A 20,250-nucleotide genomic window follows, 5' to 3' on the forward strand; every position below is an offset into this window, starting at 1 on the left:
CTGTAACTGAAATTTCCCACTACCCGCAAAGATATTGGGGCGCACACAAGTTCCCATCAGACTTTCCCACACGTCGAAAAGGTAAGTCGCTTTTTAACAATGTCAGCCCAATCCGAAATACGATTTTCCCAAAACATTTATAAACACTTTGTAGTCTATTGTTGTACTGTAGACCATTGTGTTACTGTGTAAATTAGTATTTACTACTTTAAACTGGGTGAAAATTAAGTAACATCCTCACTTTTCCGCGTGAAGACGTCTGACTCAAATTCGAATTTGAGTCAGACGTCTTCAGGTCCGTTTCTTACAATGTTTAATAACAATTGTACCGATTTGGTTGAAGAACAGCTAGCTGGAATTCAAGGAAAGAAAAAGAAACGAAATAAACCTCGCGCACGACGGCAAGTGTAAAACTATTAAATGAGCCCTATAACCTTAAAAATCTATATTATTATATCTATTATACCTATGTCCTCAAAAAAATGGATCCATTAGTAAGCATCTCTCGAACAATATATTTCTTCATATGGTTTAGTTTTTGAGACAGACAGTGAATGTACATCTTGTCTTGAATAAATATCAAGACGGACTCTAAAACGAAATGAGCAAATAATCCGAGTCATATTGTATAAACTTAATTGTACAATTAAAAAATGCGCAATATTGTTCTATCCGTGTTCTAACATTGTGATGCCGCCTTAACAAGGCCGTGGACACCTCTTTTGATCTGTACCGCGTGTGGGAAAAAAAGCCTGAGAACTAGTGCGCGGCCAGAAAAAAAAAAACGTGGCGCTGTCAATCATGCGAGTTGTGCGGCTAGATCAGAGTCAACTCTCAACCACCGTTTCTGGCAGTAGTATGCAGATGTTTATTTCACTATAACAAATAGAAAATCAGTCTTTGCTTACCGTGGGAACAAATGCACAGGTGCCAACATATGAGCTTCCAAAATATGTAGGGGATGAAATTGTAGATCAAAAGAGTCAACTCTTAACATCTTCCAAAATACACAAAACTGGAAGTAGTCCATTGGAAATAAATAAATAAATAAATAAATACATAAATAAATAAATACATAAATAAATAAACACATAGATAGATAGATAGATAGATAGATAGATAGATAGATCGATCGATCGATCGATCGATCGATCGACCGACCGACCGACCGACCGACCGACCGACCGACCGACCGACCGACCGACCGACCGACCGACCGACCGACCGACCGACCGACCGACCGACCGACCGACCGACCGACCGACCGACCGACCGACAGACAGACAGACAGACAGATAGATAGATAGATAGATAGATAGATAGATAGATAGATAGATAGATAGATAGATAGATAGATAGATAGATAGATAGATAGATAGATAGATAAAACCAACAAAAAACAATTCAACAATAGCCATTTGGGGAAGGGTATACACACTTACCATAATCCTTCCAAAGGGGTAGGGCTGCTCTTTTATGAAATCAGTTTCTGTCATCATGTAGACTAATTAAACCACATATAAGTGCTGTGGTAATAACGTCTCTGCCGATCAGTTATTGTTTTCATTTATTTTTTTCAGAATGGAAAAGCTTTGGACCGTCCATCAAGTACCAGCGGCGCTCACGGCCAAAGTGGTGGCCTTGAAAACCAAGGAGAAACATTCTCGGTGGGTCCTGAAAGAGGATGGCACGGTGGAGGCTGGGGCTTCCCACTCTAACACAGTGGCCGCCCTCTGTGATGGCCACCGTGTGTGCAAATTTGTACTCTTTGCAAATTTAGCCTCCGACGTCTTTGTCGGAGGTACATTTCGCTTCATTAATTTCGGCCGGGGAAGGGAAGAAGGGGTCCTCCTCTCCCGGCACAACACCACCATTTACGTGGCTGGGGGGATGGAGGTGACGCCTGATTTGGAGGCGAAGGGGACAGCTCTGCTGTACCCTTTAAGTATGACCAGAGCATTAAAGGACATCAGCCATGAGGAGGGTGTCCTGTTTACGACAGACGGCATTGTCTCTGCTGTAAGATCACGCTCTCTCTTTTTGTTCCCTCTCCGTCATGAAGTATTGATGTTTAATCTGTCTTTGGTTTTTAGATCCGCCCCATTAGGATGGTGCTGACACGCGCGATGCCGGTCCCATTGGGCATCTTTTATTTGAAAAAAGTAAACTGACTGTTCTTTCTCTCTCACACTATGTGTGAGTGCGTGCGTGCGCATGTGTGTGTCTAAATATAGATATAGATCACACTCTCATTTCACCTGAGTAAGGTCCCTTAGGGCATCATGTTGCCTTTGTAATTGCAGTGTAAATCTACATTCCAACACCTAGTACTAATTTGACATTTTCATTATAGGATCAAAGGGAAATAAAGGTGCTCAGGTGGCGGGAGACCAACTTTTTCCAAGTAAGAGTTGGACAGCGGCTATCCCTGACGCACATGATGACATCATGTTCTGATGGCGTGGAGCTCCACTCCACAGAAAATACTCTGATAAAGGTACCTAAAGCAAGCAGGTTTTTCCCGTGTATAAACAAAGGTATTTTAAATTTAAACAATACTGTTATTTACTTGAGATAAACTGCTATCAGTGGCTCATCATCATCAAGGCTGAAGTCAGAATCATGCTTTAGAGCAGTGGTTCCCAAAGTGGGCGGTACCGCCCCCCTGGGGGCGGTGGAAAGCTCTGGGGGGGCGGTGAGGAAGAAAGGGGCGGTAGGGGGGCGGTAGGGGGGCGGCAGTCGATTTGTACACAACACGCACGCCGCTCTGGCCCAGTCAGATACGACAGCATAGCTACAAAAGCAAAAGCTCACGTTTGTAATTTCAAGCTTGTAATGTTCAGAATTTTATCTTATAATAAAAACCGCATTCTGGCGGTCAACATCATCTTGAGTTCAAGTCAACATGAAATTGGGGACTCGCCAGAACGCGCCGTGTTGTGTTGTGTTGAGCTGGTTAGGGCAATGGTCCCCAACCACCGGGCCGCGGCCCGGTACCGGTCCGTGGGTCACTTGGTACCGGGCCGCCAAGCCGCACAGAAATTTTTTTTTTATCGACGATCAATTAATTCAGGTCAAGACGCTCGTCCCGGTCACGTGACATGTTTCCCCAGTCGAGCCCGCAAAGCTAATATGTGGCGACAGGCTAACTAACCAGGCAGTGAAGCATTCAAAACTGCTTCAACACATGGAGACCAAGCAACCTGCAATAAAAGACAAACCTTAAATCACTTCGGGTGTCATTGTCTCCGATTACGTCTAGATGGGACCGGCTCGTTTCTGAGAAACAAACTCAGTGCTCCCATTAATTCAACGTAATGGTAATGATATTATAAATGTATTATTTATTTATTTATATAAATGTATTATTTATTTATATAAATGCCGGTCCGCGAAAATATTTCTGACATGTAACCGGTCCGTGGCGCAAAAAAGGTTGGGGGGGGTAGGGGGGGTAGGAGGGGGGCGCTAGGAATTCACTGGGGAGCCAAAGGGGGCGCCAGCCTGCAAAAGTTTGGGAACCACTGCTTTAGAGTTTTCTCTAAATCTGGATCACCAATTTTGTAAGATTTTGTCACAGATACAGCTCTATCAGGAAGACATGCAATTTCACTAGCTTCCCTGACTGTATAAAATCATTGTGGTTGTGATTATGGTCATGAAATTAATCAAATTGTTTTAGGTTTTACGTTTTTTATCTGTCTGCCTGTCTGCCATCCATGCATCATGTTTTCTCGTGGTGTTTTAAACCCATAATAAATTGTCAAAACATTTCTTTGCGCAGGAACTGGAAGAAGTGTTTCACGTTGTGGCCTTCAAAATAAAAGGCGACAACGTGGAGCTTGTCAATGACAACAATGCCACCAAAAGGGTCCCTTTGGTTGAGTGGAACGAAAGATTCCCCGAGGGCCCTAATTTTCCCCCAGAGGGGTTTTTGTGGTAATTTTGTTTTATATTTTGTTCTATTGTTTGTATTTCTTGTTACTTGTTTGTTGTTCTGTTTAAAATGTTCTATGATTAAAGTTTAAATTTAAATGCACAAAATAGTCATTGTTTATTTTATTTATTTTTATTAAATTGAATTAATTTAATCTAAATTATGATAATATATTTCACCACTTAGTTATATTTTGTTGTCCGTGTATAAATTGTGTATTGCATCATTATATTAAATGTATTAGTTGTATCAATTCAATACATACTTTAATTTTTCTTCTCCCCATATTTTTCCAACTGTTTTTTTTTTTTAATTATGATCAATTATTATTGTGTCGCTCAGCAACTGGTGGATGTTGAAAATCATTACCAGCAAAGTCATCCGCGTATTTAAGTGACCTAGTTTTATTATATTTCTATTGCAAATACTATCTTGATTCAGTCGCTCGACACTGACACTTAGTGGCCGTATAAAACATTACCAGCAAAGTCTTCCGTGGATTTAAGGCACCCGTTTTATTAAATTACCGTATTTATTCTAATTATCACCTATTATTGTCCAATCGCCAAGGGGCACTGAAATGGGCAATAATGTGTATATTTTCCTTATGTAGTATCTCACTGGTGTTCTTAACACGAGGACAGCGGCTGTTTTGAGCCACGTCTAACAGCGGGGTGCGTCAATTGACGCTACATCGATGCGACACGCTACCGTCGCACATCACGTGTTGTACACGTCATGTTAACGTGATCGTCTTGTTCGAGCCCATGCCCCGAGAACGTAATTGTGTGAGGATATTGTTGCGGAGTGACGAGTGTAATTGTATCATAGTTTATGGAGAAAAACAATTTAAAAGGGACGTTCAACGCTCTGTCAAATCAGTCCTATTTAAACTTGCGCAATGACGTCGGCATGTGGTCGTGGAGGAAAACGTAAGTTTTGGGGGGATTTTTTTTAGCCGCATGGGCGATAATTAGAGGTATCAATGTTTTATTTATGCCATCGCTAACACACACAGGGCGGTTATTAAAATTTGGGCGATAATTAGAATAATTACGGTATTGGTTGAGGAGCAGTTTTATAGCAGATTTTTGTTGTATTGCGATACCGTATTGCTAATGCTAATCTGTTGATTGTGTCGCGAGAGAGAGAGAGTGAGAGTGAGTCTCAGTAAAGATATCTGTCACACTCATTTCACCTGAGTAAGGTCCCTTAGGGCATCATGTTGCCTTAGTAATTGAAGCCTAGATCTACATTTCAACAACTAGTACTAATTGGACATTTTCATTACAGGATCAAAGAGAAATTAAGGTCCTCACATGGCGCGAAACCAACTTTTTCCATGTCAAACTTGGACAGCGGCTGTCCATGACACACATGACATCATCTTCTAGTGGCGCTCCACTCCACTCCACAGAAAATACTGTGATAAAGGTACCTAAAGCAAGCCGTTTTTTATGTGTATAAACAAAGGTGTTCTCAATTGAAGCAATCCTGTTATTTACTTGGGATGCACTGCTATCAGTGGCTCATCATCATTAAGGTTGAAGTCAGATTCATGCTTTAGGAGTTTTCTCAAAATCTGGATCACCATCTTTGTAGGATATTGTCTCAGATACAGCTGTCTGTCTGTCTGTCTATCTGTCTATATGTCTATCTGTCTGTCTGTTTATATATCTTTATCTAACCGACCTACTTACCTACCTACCTACCCAACCCCATCCATCCATCCATCATGTTTTCTTGTGGTGTTTCAAACATAATAAATTGTCATGAAATTTCTTTGCGCAGGAACTGGAAGAAGAGCCCTTTCGCTTTGTGGCCTTTAAAATCAATGGTGAATTTGAACAAGGAGTTTGTGGACGCCACCAATGCCACCAGAATGTTTCCATTAGAGGAGTGGAAGAGGGGTTTTTGTGGTAATTATTTTTTTTTTGTTCTGTTGTTTGTATTTTGTGTTACTTGTTTGTTCTGGTTAAAATGTTCTACTATTAAAGTTCAAAGTTAAATGCACAAAATAATTTATTTTATTCATTTTTATTAAATTATGATAATATATTTAACCACTTCATCAACATTTGCCCCCTATAGAGACCACCCTCAGAGGCCGGCCTCTTCGACCTGCGACCAGAGATGCTGGTGTGGCTCCACGACACCAAGTTGGAGAGAGAGAGAGAGAGAGATATGCCGATTTAGGTGACCCAGTTTATTATTTTGTTTATAGCAAATACAGTCGCAAATATATTGTTTCAATGTGTAGTTAATGGTATTAATGTATTGTATAGTATATGATTTCAATCTATTTTAATCTATAGTAATGGTATTTTACCCATGTCTTATTTTGGGATATTTGTAACTTCAGCTGTCTTTATTTTAGTATTCTGGAATACTATGGTTTATTTTGAAAATGTTGCTCAGATGTCGCATGTATTCCCATTCTAGATTGATAGATAGAATTTACGGTAGCGTTCTTTGGCCTGCTGTCCAAAGAACATAGAAAACAATACGGAATGCGATCATCTCATGTGCGGTGGCACCACAAAGTAGATTGCAGAAGTTAACTCAGCAGCATGGACGCGTTCCAGGCAGTTACTGCGACCGCAAGGGGGTAAGTATTACTAAAAAGAAGCACACAAGTTTCAAACTTGCCGAGTGGACAGTGAAGCAGAAAATAGTAGGGGTGTAACGATACATCGATTAATCGATATAATGCTCTACGATTTATTGGCATCGATGCGAAAGGTAAACATCGATTTATATCGCCTTTTTGACCTCGGACATTAGACGCGACTTTATTTTGAAATCCAGTTCATTGTTGCTTGCTTCCTCTTTCCGGGAGCGTGTTGTGTTGTGAGCAGAGCAGGCACGTGAAAGGGGAGGCGACAACTAGTACGCGGCTCCTGGGCTGGTGCTATGGCTAGTGTCCAAAAAGACGAGGAAATTTGCTCCCCTTTAGGCTTCAAGTCATTGGTTTGGAAGCACTTTGGATTCCAAAGAAAAGATGGCTCAACGGACAAGACACGTGCAGTTTGTAAATCCTGCCATGCGGTGATCAAATATTCAGGGAGCACAAATCTCGCCGCACATTTAAAGAAAAAACACGACATCAAAGTTCAGTGTTAAAGTAAGCAATTTGTATACTACAATACTCTTGTAATTTCCTAAATAAAGAGTTTGCAGTACCTTGTTGATTTTGCGTATGAATTGTTATAAATCAGGATATTGTTCTCTATTTTTTATTAAAAAAAAAATCGATCGTAGAGCACTATATCGCGATATATCGTGAATGAATCGCAGCAGGCTTTAAGATATCGGCAAATATCGTATCGTCGTTCTTTATATCGATATTATATCGTATCGTGACAAAACCTGTGATTTACACCCCTAGAAAATAGATTTGTCAAAAAGTGTGAGGAAAATATGCACTGTCTGCCGACTCACATTTTCCATAGTCCATGTGGAACTGACTCACCTTAAGCAACACGGTGGACACGAACGAAAAAACGCACAACTAAGCAAGGGGGAACCTGGGCAGATCCATCAGGCAATGACAAAGATGGTACGTAAATATTTTTTTAAACCCTCTCAAGGTTAATATGAGTGTACAATGGATGTCTATCGTATAGAAAAAGCTATATTAGCTTTTGGGTGTAATAAACGACCAGGTAAATGGATAGATAATACATAAAAACCATTCGTTTGCATACATTGATAAATAAAAGATCAACATTATGTGGCACTTGCCTCCTCAGAACTTTTGGTTTATAGGAAGTTTTTTTTTTCTATGGAAGAAACCCATGCGCCCAGGTGCAATATGTATTTTCGCCAGTAGAGGACGCTGAAAATAAATGTTGCACAGCGGATGAGCTGTTTTCATCATTTCTGTCTGTAACAATTGCACACAGAGCCATACATTTGTAACTACTTTTAAGAGATGTGCATATTTTTTTATTGGACATGTAATGTAATTCTGTCAACTTTTAAATAAACTGTTATTTTATTTTTAATGTGGATAGAGGATTTATTTTTGGTGTTTCCGATTTTACTGCAGATTATCCAGACATCCCCTTATTTTCCACAAAGGTTTCTACATTTTTCAACCGATTCAACACATTCCAACTTTCAACTGTTCATCTTTTGCCTACCTATTCCACAACTTTCCGCTTACCAAAAATTCCAAATTTTCAAACTTGAACTTCAACCTAATTCTCTACAATTTACTTTTTCTACTCTAATTTCTACATTTTTCAACCTATTCAACCCATTCCAACTTTCAACTGTTCATCTTTTGCCTACTTCCCACTTACCAAATATTCCAAACTTTCAATTTTGAAATTCACCACAAATTCTCCAAATATTCTACATTTCTCAAGTAATTCAACACGTTTCAACATCGTTCGGCAGCATTCCCCGAAAAAGTTATTCATACATTTCGCCTTCACACGCAATTTCTCCAGAAATTGCAAAATTCTAGTTAGTGTGAAGGTGAAGACCTTCACACTATTGTTATTCCTGTCCTTTATTATTATTAGTGTGAAGGTGAAGACCTTCACACTATTGTTATTCCTGTCCTTTATTATTATTGTGTGAAGGCGATGGCCTTCACACATATGTTATTCTACTCCATTTACTTTATTATTATTATTATTGTGTGAAGGCGAAGGCCTTCACACATATGTTATTCTACTCCATTTACTTTATTATTATTGTGTGAAGGCGAAGGCCTTCACACATATGTTATTCTACACCATTCTCTATTATTATTATTATTATTGTGTGAAGGCGAAGGCCTTCACACATATGTTATTCTACTCCATTCACTTTATTATTATTGTGTGAAGGCGAAGGCCTTCACACATATGTTATTCTACTCCATTTACCGTTTTTTTCCGTGTATAGTGCGCCCCCATGTATAGTACGCACCCCTAAAAATGGCATGCTGATGCTGGAAAAAAGCTTGTACCCATGTATAATACGCACCGAATTTTTATGAATTTTTTAAAAAAAAAAAATTAATTTTTTTTTTTTTTTTTTTTTTTTTAAGTCCCAATGATCGTCACACACGCAGGGAGGCAATGGGTCCCATTTTTATAGTCTTTGGTATAGTCTTAACTAGGCTGGATGTAATTTTTTTTGTTGGCGTTGATTTCTCCGACTGCCCGTAAACGCACCACCGCGCTCCGTGCGCATGGAGCGTGTTTGAAGTGAACAGCAGAGAAGAAAGGAACAAGGCAAAGTGTTGTGAAATAAAATATTACCTGTAATACGGATTTAGGTAGAGAACTGAACTCTCGCTCTTTATATAGCTGACGTGTCTTGCTCATCCGTTCTGCGCATCTGTAATGGCGGCCTCCGTATGATATCCGGTTTGCGTGTGTGCGAGAGCGAGAGAGAGCGAGAGAGAGAGCGTGCGAGAGAACGCTCAACCGTAGCGCGCCGCCGACCGCCCAACTGCACCGGGCTGGCCGATTATTGTGACAGAGCCGTCGCTGAAATTTAGAAGATATTTTTAAAGTCCTGATGTACTTTCTAAAATTTAAGTGGACCTCAGTGCGCACTGCGCAGGGAGCTTAATTTGGTGCAGCGCGCCGGGCGCTCACTGTCGCATTGCTTAAAGAGCGCCTTTGTGTTTTAGGATGAACAGCAGAGACCAAAGGAACAAGGCAAAGTGTTGTGAAATAAAATATTACCTGTAATACGCATTTTGTTATTTGCTGATTGAAACTGCTAATTAAACTGTGAATTGAAACTAATAGGAAGAAAACAACTCTCGCTCTTTATATAGCTGACGTGTCTTGCGCATCTGTTCTGTGCATTTTATTTCACAACACTTTGCCTTTCTTCTCTGCTGTTCACTTCAAACACGCTCCATGCGACCGCAATGCTCTCGTATCAGACGCTTGCTCGATCACCTGCTCGTTTGCTGTCCCGTGCGCGCACGAAGCGCGGTGGTGCGTTTATGGGCAGTCGGAGAAATCAACGCCAACAAAAAAAATTACATCCAGCCTAGTTAAGACCATACCAAAGACTATAAAAATGGGACCCATTGCCTCCCTGCGTGTGTGACGATCATTGGGACTTAAAAAAAAAAAAAAAAAAATTAAAAAAAAAAAAATTTTATTTTTTTTTTTTTTTTGTACCCATGTATAATGCGCACCCCGGATTTTAGGACAATAAATTAGTAAAATTTTGCGCACTATACACGGAAAAAAACGGTACTTTATTGTGTGAAGGCGAAGGCCTTCACACATATGTTATTCTACTCCATTTACTTTATTGTGTGAAGGCGAAGGCCTTCACACATATGTTATTCTACACCATTCTCTATTATTATTATTATTGTGTGAAGGCGAAGGCCTTCACACATATGTTATTCTACACCATTCTCTATTATTGTGTGAAGGCGAAGGCCTTCACACATATGTTATTCTACACCATTCTCTATTATTATTGTGTGAAGGCGAAGGCCTTCACACATATGTTATTCTACACCATTCTCTATTATTGTGTGAAGGCGAAGGCCTTCACACATATGTTATTCTACACCATTCTCTATTATTATTATTATTCTCTTTTATTCTCCACACTTTTTTGACACGTTTCATCTTCCACATAATTCATCCGATTCACTCCATTCCACTTTTCACGTATTCCAAATATTCACGCGACGAGCGCTTGTATTTTTCTCGTTCCGAAAATTTTCCGATTCCGCAAAATTCCCAAAATTCCGACAAATTTTTCCCCATTCATTCTTAATGGCACATTCGACATTTCACATTTACGTCGTTCCAATTTGAAATTCACATCATTCAGCACATTCTAATCACATTCGGAAGGATTCTCGACATTCCCAAAATTCCCAAATTCGAAAATTTCACGTTTTCACGTTAAAAATTCCGACAAATTTTCACAAAATTTCGTTTTTCACCTCTAACTTCTACATTTTTCAACCGATTCAACTCGTTCCAACTTTCAACTGTTCATCTTTTGCCTACCTATTCCACAACGTCCCACTTACCAAAAACTTCACACCTTTTATTTTGAAATTCAACCAAAATTCTCTAAAATTTCGTTTTTCTACTCTAATTTCTACATTTTTCAACCGATTCAACCCATTCCAACTTTCAACTGTTCATTATTTTTCTACTGATTCCACAACTTCCCACTTACCAAAAGCTTCAAATCTTTTATTTTGAAATTCACACCCAATTCCTTTTCCCTTCTCATTTCTACATTTTTCAACCGATTCAACCCATTCCAACTTTCAACTGTTCATCATTTTTCTACCTATTCCACAACTTCCCACTTACCAAAAACTTCACATCTTTTATTTTGAAATTCACACCCAATTCCTTTTTCCCTTCTCATTTCTACATTTTTCAACCGATTCAACCCATTCCAACTTTCAACTGTTCATCATTTTTCTACCTATTCCACAACTTCCCACTTACCAAAAACTTCACATCTTATATTTTGAAATTCACACCCAATTTCCTTTTCCCTTCTCATTTCTACATTTTTCAACCGATTCAACCCATTCCAACTTTCAACTGTTCATCATTTTTCTACCTATTCCACAACTTCCCACTTACCAAAAACTTCACATCTTTTATTTTGAAATTCAACCAAAATTCTCTCAAATTCCGTTTTTGTACTCTAATTTCTACATTTTTCAACCGATTCAACCCATTCCAACTTTCAACTGTTCATCATTTTTCTACCTATTCCACAACTTCCCAAATACTTCACATCTTTTATTTTGAAATTCACACCCAATTCCTTTTCCCTTCTCATTTCTACATTTTTCAACCGATTCAACCCATTCCAACTTTCAACTGTTCATCATTTTTCTACCTATTCCACAACTTCCCACTCACCAAAAACTTCACATCTTTTATTTTGAAATTCACACCCAATTCCCTTTTCCCTTCTCATTTCTACATTTTTCAACCGATTCAACCCATTCCAACTTTCAACTGTTCATCATTTTTCTACCTATTCCACAACTTCCCACTTACCAAGAACTTCACATCTTTTATTTTGAAATTCACACTCAATTCCCTTTTCCCTTCTCATTTCTACATTTTTCAACCGATTCAACCCATTCCAACTTTCAACTGTTCATCATTTTTCTACCTATTCCACAACTTCCCACTTACCAAAAACTTCACATATTTTATTTTGAAATTCAAACCCAATTCCCTTTTCCCTTCTCATTTCTACATTTTTCAACCGATTCAACCCATTCCAACTTTCAACTGTTCATTATTTTTCTACCTATTCCACAACTTCCCACTTACCAAAAACTTCACATCTTTTATTTTGAAATTCACACCCAATTCCCTTTTCCCTTCTCATTTCTACATTTTTCAACCGATTCAACCCATTCCAACTTTCAACTGTTCATCATGTTTCTACCTATTCCACAACTTCCCACTTACCAAAAACTTCACATCTTTTATTTTGAAATTCACACTCAATTCCCTTTTCCCTTCTCATTTCTACATTTTTCAACCGATTCAACCCATTCCAACTTTCAACTGTTCATCATTTTTCTACCTATTCCACAACTTCCCACTTACCAAAAACTTCACATCTTTTATTTTGAAATTCACACCCAATTCCCTTTTCCCTTCTCATTTCTACATTTTTCAACCGATTCAACCCATTCCAACTTTCAACTGTTCATCATTTTTCTACCTATTCCACAACTTCCCACTTACCAAAAACTTCACATCTTTTATTTTGAAATTCACCACAAATTCTCCAAATATTCTACATTTCTCAAGTAATTCAACACGTTTCAACATCGTTCGGCAGCATTCCCCGAAGAAGTTATTCATACATTTCGCCTTCACACGCAATTTCTCCAGAAATTGCAAAATTCTAGTTGTGTGAAGGCGAAGGCCTTCACACATTGATATTGTACTTTATTATTAAACAACTTATTCCTCCCACTTTTTTGACATCTAACTACTCCCACATGCTTCAACCGATTCACCTCGTTCAACCTTTCACACGTTCCAAAAATTCATGGCACGCTTGCCAGTATTTTTCGCGTTCATAACATTTACCGTTTTTAAGTAATTAGCAAATTTGTGCCTTTTATTTCCCCATTCATTCTTAATGGCAATGTCAACCCGAGCCAGTTTCCTGTAGTGGGTTCGATTCCCACATTGGGCGTCATTAATTATTCTACTCTTTATTCTTCCCGCTTATCATTTTCAACGCTTATCATTTGTAACTAACATTCGCATTCAACATTCATTACATTAAGCAATTTCCACCACTTTGATTACGTATTCGCATTCAACAAACACATTCATTACATTAACCAATTGCAACCACGACATAGTAAGGGACTCAATTAGCTCGTGGGAAACACAAGTGATTCCAGTACACGAGCATCATTCCCGAGTGGTATCAAAACCCGCGTCAGTTCGATTCCTACATTGGGCCTCATTATTTATTTTACTCTTTATCCTTCCCGGTTATCATTTTCAACGGTTATCATTTGTAACTTTTGTCATTCGCATTCAACATTCATTACATTAAGCAATTTCCACCACTTTGATTACGCATTCGCATTCAACAAACACATTCATTACATTAACCAAATTCAACCAGCAAGAAGGAAGGATCCTCATTAGCTCAGTCGGAAACACAATGGAAATGTCAACCTGAGCCAGTTTCCTGTAGTGGGTTCGATTCCCACATTGGGAGTCATAAATTATTTTACTCTTTATTCTTCCCCCTTATCATTTTCAACGCTTATCATTTGTACCTTTTTTGTAACATTTGTAACGTTTCATTTTTAACGCTTATCATTTGTACCTTTTTGTAACATGTATTTGTAACATTTTCCCATTTATTTCACAATTATCTATTTTCCCTTTGTATTCTTCCCGCTCATCATTTTTAACGCTTAACGTTTGTAACTTAACATCTGCCTTCGCCTTCACACGCAATTTCTTCCGAAATTGCAATTCTAGTTGTGTGAAGGCGAAGGCCTTCACACATTGATATTGTACTTTATTATTAAACAACTTATTCCTCCCACTTTTTTGACATCTAACTACTCCCACATGCTTCAACCGATTCACCTCGTTCAAACTTTCACACGTTCCAAAAATTCATGGCACGCTTGCCAGTATTTTTCGCGTTCATAACATTTACCGTTTTTAAGTAATTAGCAAATTTGTGCCTTTTATTTCCCCATTCATTCTTAATGGCAATGTCAACCCGAGCCAGTTTCCTGTAGTGGGTTCGATTCCCACATTGGGCGTCATTAATTATTTTACTCTTTATTCTTCCCGCTTATCATTTTCAACGCTTATCATTTGTAACTAACATTCGCATTCAACATTCATTACATTAAGCAATTTCCACCACTTTGATTACGTATTCGCATTCAACAAACACATTCATTACATTAACCAAATTCAACCAGTATGTAGACAGGGACACAATTAGCTCGTGGGAAACACAAGTGATTCCAGTACGCGAGCATCTTTCCCGAGTGGTATCAAAACCCGCGTCAGTTCGATTCCCACATTGGGCGTCATTATTTATTTTACTCTTTATCCTTCCCCTTATCATTTTCAACGCTTATCATTTGTACCTTTTTTGTAACATTTGTAACATTTCATTTTTAACGCTTATCATTTGTACCTTTTTGTAACATGTATTTGTAACATTTTCCCATTTATTTCACAATAATTTATTTTCCCTTTCTATTCTTCCCGCTCATCATTTTTAATGCTTAACGTTTGTAAATCAACATCTGCCTTCGCCTTCACACGCAATTTCTTCCGAAATTGCAATTCTAGTTATTGTGTGAAGGCGAAGGCCTTCACACATATGTTATTCTACTCCATTTACTTTATTGTGTGAAGGCGAAGGCCTTCACACATATGTTATTCTACTTTTTTCACTTTATTATTATTGTGTGAAGGCGAAGGCCTTCACACATATGTTATTCTACTCCATTTACTTTATTATTATTATTATTATTATTCTATTTTATTCCCGCCACTTTTTTGTCCCGTTTCATCTTTCACATAATTCATCCGATTCACTCCATTCCACTTTTCACGTATTCCAAATATTCACGACATGAGCGCTTGTATTTTTCTCATTCCGAACATTTTCCGATTCCGCAAAATTCCCAAAATTCCGACAAATTTTTCCCCATCCATTCTTAATGGCACATTCGACATTTCACAAAATTTCGTTTTTCACCTCTAACTTCTACATTTTTCAACCGATTCAACCCATTCCAACTTTCAACTGTTCATCTTTTGCCTACCTATTCCACAACTTCCCATTTACTAAAAATTCCAAATTTTCAAATTTGAAATTCAACCAAAATTCTCTCTAATTCCGTTATTCCACTCTAATTTCTACATTTTTCAACCGATTCAACCCATTCCAACTTTCAACTGTTCATCTTTTGCCTACCTATTCCACAACTTCCCACTTACCAAAAATTCCAAATTCTCAAATTTGAAATTCAACCAAAATTCTCTAAAATTTCGTTTTTCTACTCTAATTTCTACATTTTTCGACCGATTCAACCCATTCCAAATGCATTCACCTTATGCTTCCCACATTCACTCCCATTCACCCCCACTTCCACTACGCTTACACATTCAACCCTTGACCCCCAATTCCAGTGTGGCGGCCATCTTGGATTGACCCTCAAGTGCCCCCAATGAACCCAAAATGAACCGGAAGTGCCCCAAATCAAACCGAAAGTGACCCCAAATAGACCGGAAGTGACCTCAGGTAAACCGGAAGTGACCCCAAATCAAACCGGAAGTGACCCCAAATGTACCTGAAGTGACCTTTTTAGACCGGAAATGACCCCTAATAAACCGGAAGTGACCTCAGACGAACCGGAAGTGACCCAAATTAAACCGGAAGTGACCCAAATAAACCGGAAGTGACCCCAAATAGACCGGAAGTGACCCCAAATAGACCGGAAGTGACCTCTGGTAAACCGGAAGTGACCCCAAATCAAACCGGAAGTGACCACAAATGAACCGGAAGTGACCTTTTTAGACCGGAAGTGACCCCAAATAAACCGGAAGTGACCTCAGCTAAACCGGAAGTGACCTGTTTTAAACCGGAAGTGACCCAAATAAACCGGAAGTGACCCAAACTAGACCGGAAGTGACCCGAATCAAACCGGAAGTGACCTTATTTCAACACTGAGTGGCCCAAATAGCTACATTTGCGCTAACTTTTTCGTTTTTTGTCTGATTTAACCCGTTTCAACATTTTTACCCCAAAAGTGAATCTCCTGAGGCCGTTTTTTTTGTTTTGTTCCAAATTTAGAAAGATTTTGGCGCACTTGCTTTTTTTTATTTTCCCATTCATTCTCTATGGGGATTCAACATTTGCTCTAACTTCTACAGTTTTTAACTGATTCAACCTGTTCCAACTTTCAACTGTACATCTTTTGCCTACCTATTCCACAACTTCCCACTTACCAAAAATTCCAAATTCGAAATTCAACCAAATTCTCCAAAATTTCGTTTTTCTACTCTAATTTCTACATTTTTCAACCGATTCAACCCATTCCGACTTTCAACTGTTCATCTTTTGCCTACCTATTCCACAACTTCCCACTTACCAAATATTCCAAACTTTCAATTTTGAAATTCACCACAAATTCTCCAAATATTCTACATTTCTCAAGTCATTCAACACGTTTCAACATCGTTCGGCAGCATTCCCCGAAAAAGTTATTCATACATTTCGCCTTCACACGCAATTTCTCCAGAAATTGCAAAATTCTAGTTATTATTATATTTTATTCTCCTCACTTTTTTGTCCCGCTTCTTCTTTCACAAAATTCATCCGATTCACTCCATTCCACTTTTCACGTATTCCAAATATTCAGGAAAGGGTGGCTTGTATTTTTCTCATTCCGAAAATTTTCCGATTCCGCAAAATTCCCAAAATTCCGACAAATTTTTCCCCATCCATTCTTAATGGCACATTCGACATTTCACAAAATTTCGTTTTTCACCTCTAACTTCTACATTTTTCAACCGATTCAACCCATTCCAACTTTCAACTGTTCATCTTTTGCCTACCTATTCCACAACTTCCCACTTACCAAAAATTCCAAATTTTCAAATTTGAAATTCAACCAAAATTCTCTCAAATTCCGTTATTCCACTCTAATTTCTACATTTTTCAACCGATTCAACCCGTTCCAACTTTCAACTGTTCATCTTTTGCCTACCTATTCCACAACTTCCCACTTACCAAAAATTCCAAATTCTCAAATTTGAAATTCAACCAAAATTCTCTAAAATTTCGTTTTTCTACTCTAATTTCTACATTTTTCGACCGATTCAACCCATTCCAAATGCATTCACCTTATGCTTCCCACATTCACTCCCATTCACCCCCACTTCCACTATGCTTACACATTCAACCCTTGACCCCCAATTCCAGTGTGGCGGCCATCTTGGATTGACCCTCAAGTGCCCCCAATGAACCCAAAATGAACCGGAAGTGCCCCAAATCAAACCGAAAGTGACCCCAAATAGACCTGAAGTGACCTCAGGTAAACCGGAAGTGACCCCAAATCAAACCGGAAGTGACCCCAAATGTACCGGAAGTGACCCTTTTAGACCGGAAATGACCCCTAATAAACCGGAAGTGACCACAGACGAACCGGAAGTGACCCAAATTAAACCGGAAGTGACCCAAATAAACCGGAAGTGACCCCAAATAGACCGGAAGTGACCCCAAATAGACCGGAAGTTACCTCTGGTAAACCGGAAGTGACCCCAAATCAAACCGGAAGTGACCCCAAATGTACCGGAAGTGACCCTTTTAGACCGGAAATGACCCCTAATAAACCGGAAGTGACCACAGACGAACCGGAAGTGACCCAAATTAAACCGGAAGTGACCCAAATAAACCGGAAGTGACCCTAAATAGACCGGAAGTGACCCCAAATAGACCGGAAGTGACCTCTGGTAAACCGGAAGTGACCCCAAATCAAACCGGAAGTGACCCCAAATGAACCGGAAGTTACCTTTTTAGACCGGAAATGACCCCAAATAAACCGGAAGTGACCTCAGCTAAACCGGAAGTGACCTGTTTTAGACCGGAAGTGACCCAAATAAACCGGAAGTGACCCAAATTAGACCGGAAATGACCCGAATCAAGCCGGAAGTGACCTTATTTCAACACTAAGTTCCCCAAATAGCTACATTTGCGCTAACGTCTTCGTTTTTTGTCCGATTTAACCCGTTTCAACATTTTTACCCCAAAAGTGAACCTCCTGAGGCTGTTTTTTTTTGTTTTGTTCCAAATTTAGAAAGATTTTGGCGCAATTGCTTTTTTTTATTTTCCCATTCATTCTCTATGGGGATTCAACATTTGCTCTAACTTCTACATTTTTTAACTGATTCAACCCGTTCCAACTTTCAACTGTACATCTTTTGCCTACCTATTCCACAACTTCCCACTTACCAAAAATTCGAAATTCAACCAAATTCTCCAAAATTTCGTTTTTCTACTCTAATTTCTACATTTTTCAACCGATTCAACCCATTCCAACTTTCAACTGTTCATCTTTTGCCTACCTATTCCACAACTTCCCACTTACCAAATATTCCAAACTTTCAATTTTGAAATTCACTACAAATTCTCCAAATATTCTACATTTCTCAAGTAATTGAACACGTTTCAACATCGTTCGGCAGCATTCCCCGAAAAAGTTATTCATACATTTCGCCTTCACACGCAATTTCTCCAGAAATTGCAAAATTCTAGTTATTGTGTGAAGGCGAAGGCCTTCACACATATGTTATTCTACACCATTCTCTATTATTGTGTGAAGGCGAAGGCCTTCACACTTATGTTATTCTACTCCATTCACTTTATTATTATTATTATTATATTTTATTCTCCTCACTTTTTTGTCCCGCTTCTTCTTTCACAAAATTCACCCGATTCACTCCATTCCACTTTTCACGTATTCCAAATATTCAGGAAAGGGTGGCTTGTATTTTTCTCATTCCGAACATTTTCCGATTCCGCAAAATTCCCCAAATTCCGACAAATTTTTCCCCATTCATTCTTAATGGCACATTCGACATTTCACGTTTACGTCGTTCCAATTTGAAATTCACATCATTCAGCACATTCTAATCACATTCGGAAGGATTCTCGACATTCCCAAAATTCCCAAATTCAGAAATTTCACGTTTTCACGTTAAAAATTCCGACAAATTTTCACAAAATTTCGTTTTTCAGCTCTAACTTCTACATTTTTCAACCGATTCAACTCGTTCCAACTTTCAACTGTTCATCTTTTGCCTACCTATTCCACAACGTCCCACTTCCCAAAAACTTCACATCTTTTATTTTGAAATTCAACCAAAATTCTCTAAAATTTCGTTTTTCCACTCTAATTTCTACATTTTTCAACCGATTCAACCCATTCCAACTTTCAACTGTTCATTATTTTTCTACCGATTCCACAACTTCCCACTTACCAAAAGCTTCACATCTTTTATTTTGAAATTCACACCCAATTCCTTTTCCCTTCTCATTTCTACATTTTTCAACCGATTCAACCCATTCCAACTTTCAACTGTTCATCATTTTTCTACCTATTCCACAACTTCCCACTTACCAAAAACTTCACATCTTTTATTTTGAAATTCACACCCAATTTCCTTTTCCCTTCTCATTTCTACATTTTTCAACCGATTCAACCCATTCCAACTTTCAACTGTTCATCATTTTTCTACCTATTCCACAACTTCCCACTTACCAAAAACTTCACATCTTTTATTTTGAAATTCAACCAAAATTCTCTCAAATTCCGTTTTTGTACTCTAATTTCTACATTTTTCAACCGATTCAACCCATTCCAACTTTCAACTGTTCATCATTTTTCTACCTATTCCACAACTTCCCAAATACTTCACATCTTTTATTTTGAAATTCACACCCAATTCCTTTTTCCCTTCTAATTTCTACATTTTTCAACCGATTCAACCCATTCCAACTTTCAACTGTTCATCATTTTTCTACCCATTCCACAACTTCCCACTAACCAAAAACTTCACATCTTTTATTTTGAAATTCACACCCAATTCCCTTTTCCCTTCTCATTTCTACATTTTTCAACCGATTCAACCCATTCCAACTTTCAACTGTTCATCATTTTTCTACCTATTCCACAACTTCCCACTTACCAAAAACTTCACATCTTTTATTTTGAAATTCACACTCAATTCCCTTTTCCCTTCTCATTTCTACATTTTTCAACCGAT

At 38.5% G+C, this 20,250-nt stretch overlaps 1 long non-coding RNA gene across 1 annotated transcript; it reads left to right on the top strand.

The window, feature by feature from the left end:
- The first annotated feature begins 4,659 nt into the window (after positions 1–4,659).
- Positions 4,660–6,120, top strand: LOC133149920 (uncharacterized). Its single transcript, XR_009713694.1, has 4 exons — positions 4,660–4,869; positions 5,231–5,371; positions 5,729–5,856; positions 6,029–6,120. It is a non-coding gene; the product is annotated as an uncharacterized LOC133149920 (long non-coding RNA).
- The last annotated feature ends 14,130 nt before the right edge of the window (positions 6,121–20,250 follow it).

Source organism: Syngnathus typhle, linkage group LG2 (genome assembly GCF_033458585.1).
Source record: "Syngnathus typhle isolate RoL2023-S1 ecotype Sweden linkage group LG2, RoL_Styp_1.0, whole genome shotgun sequence".
Classification (NCBI taxonomy): Eukaryota; Metazoa; Chordata; class Actinopteri; order Syngnathiformes; family Syngnathidae; genus Syngnathus; species Syngnathus typhle.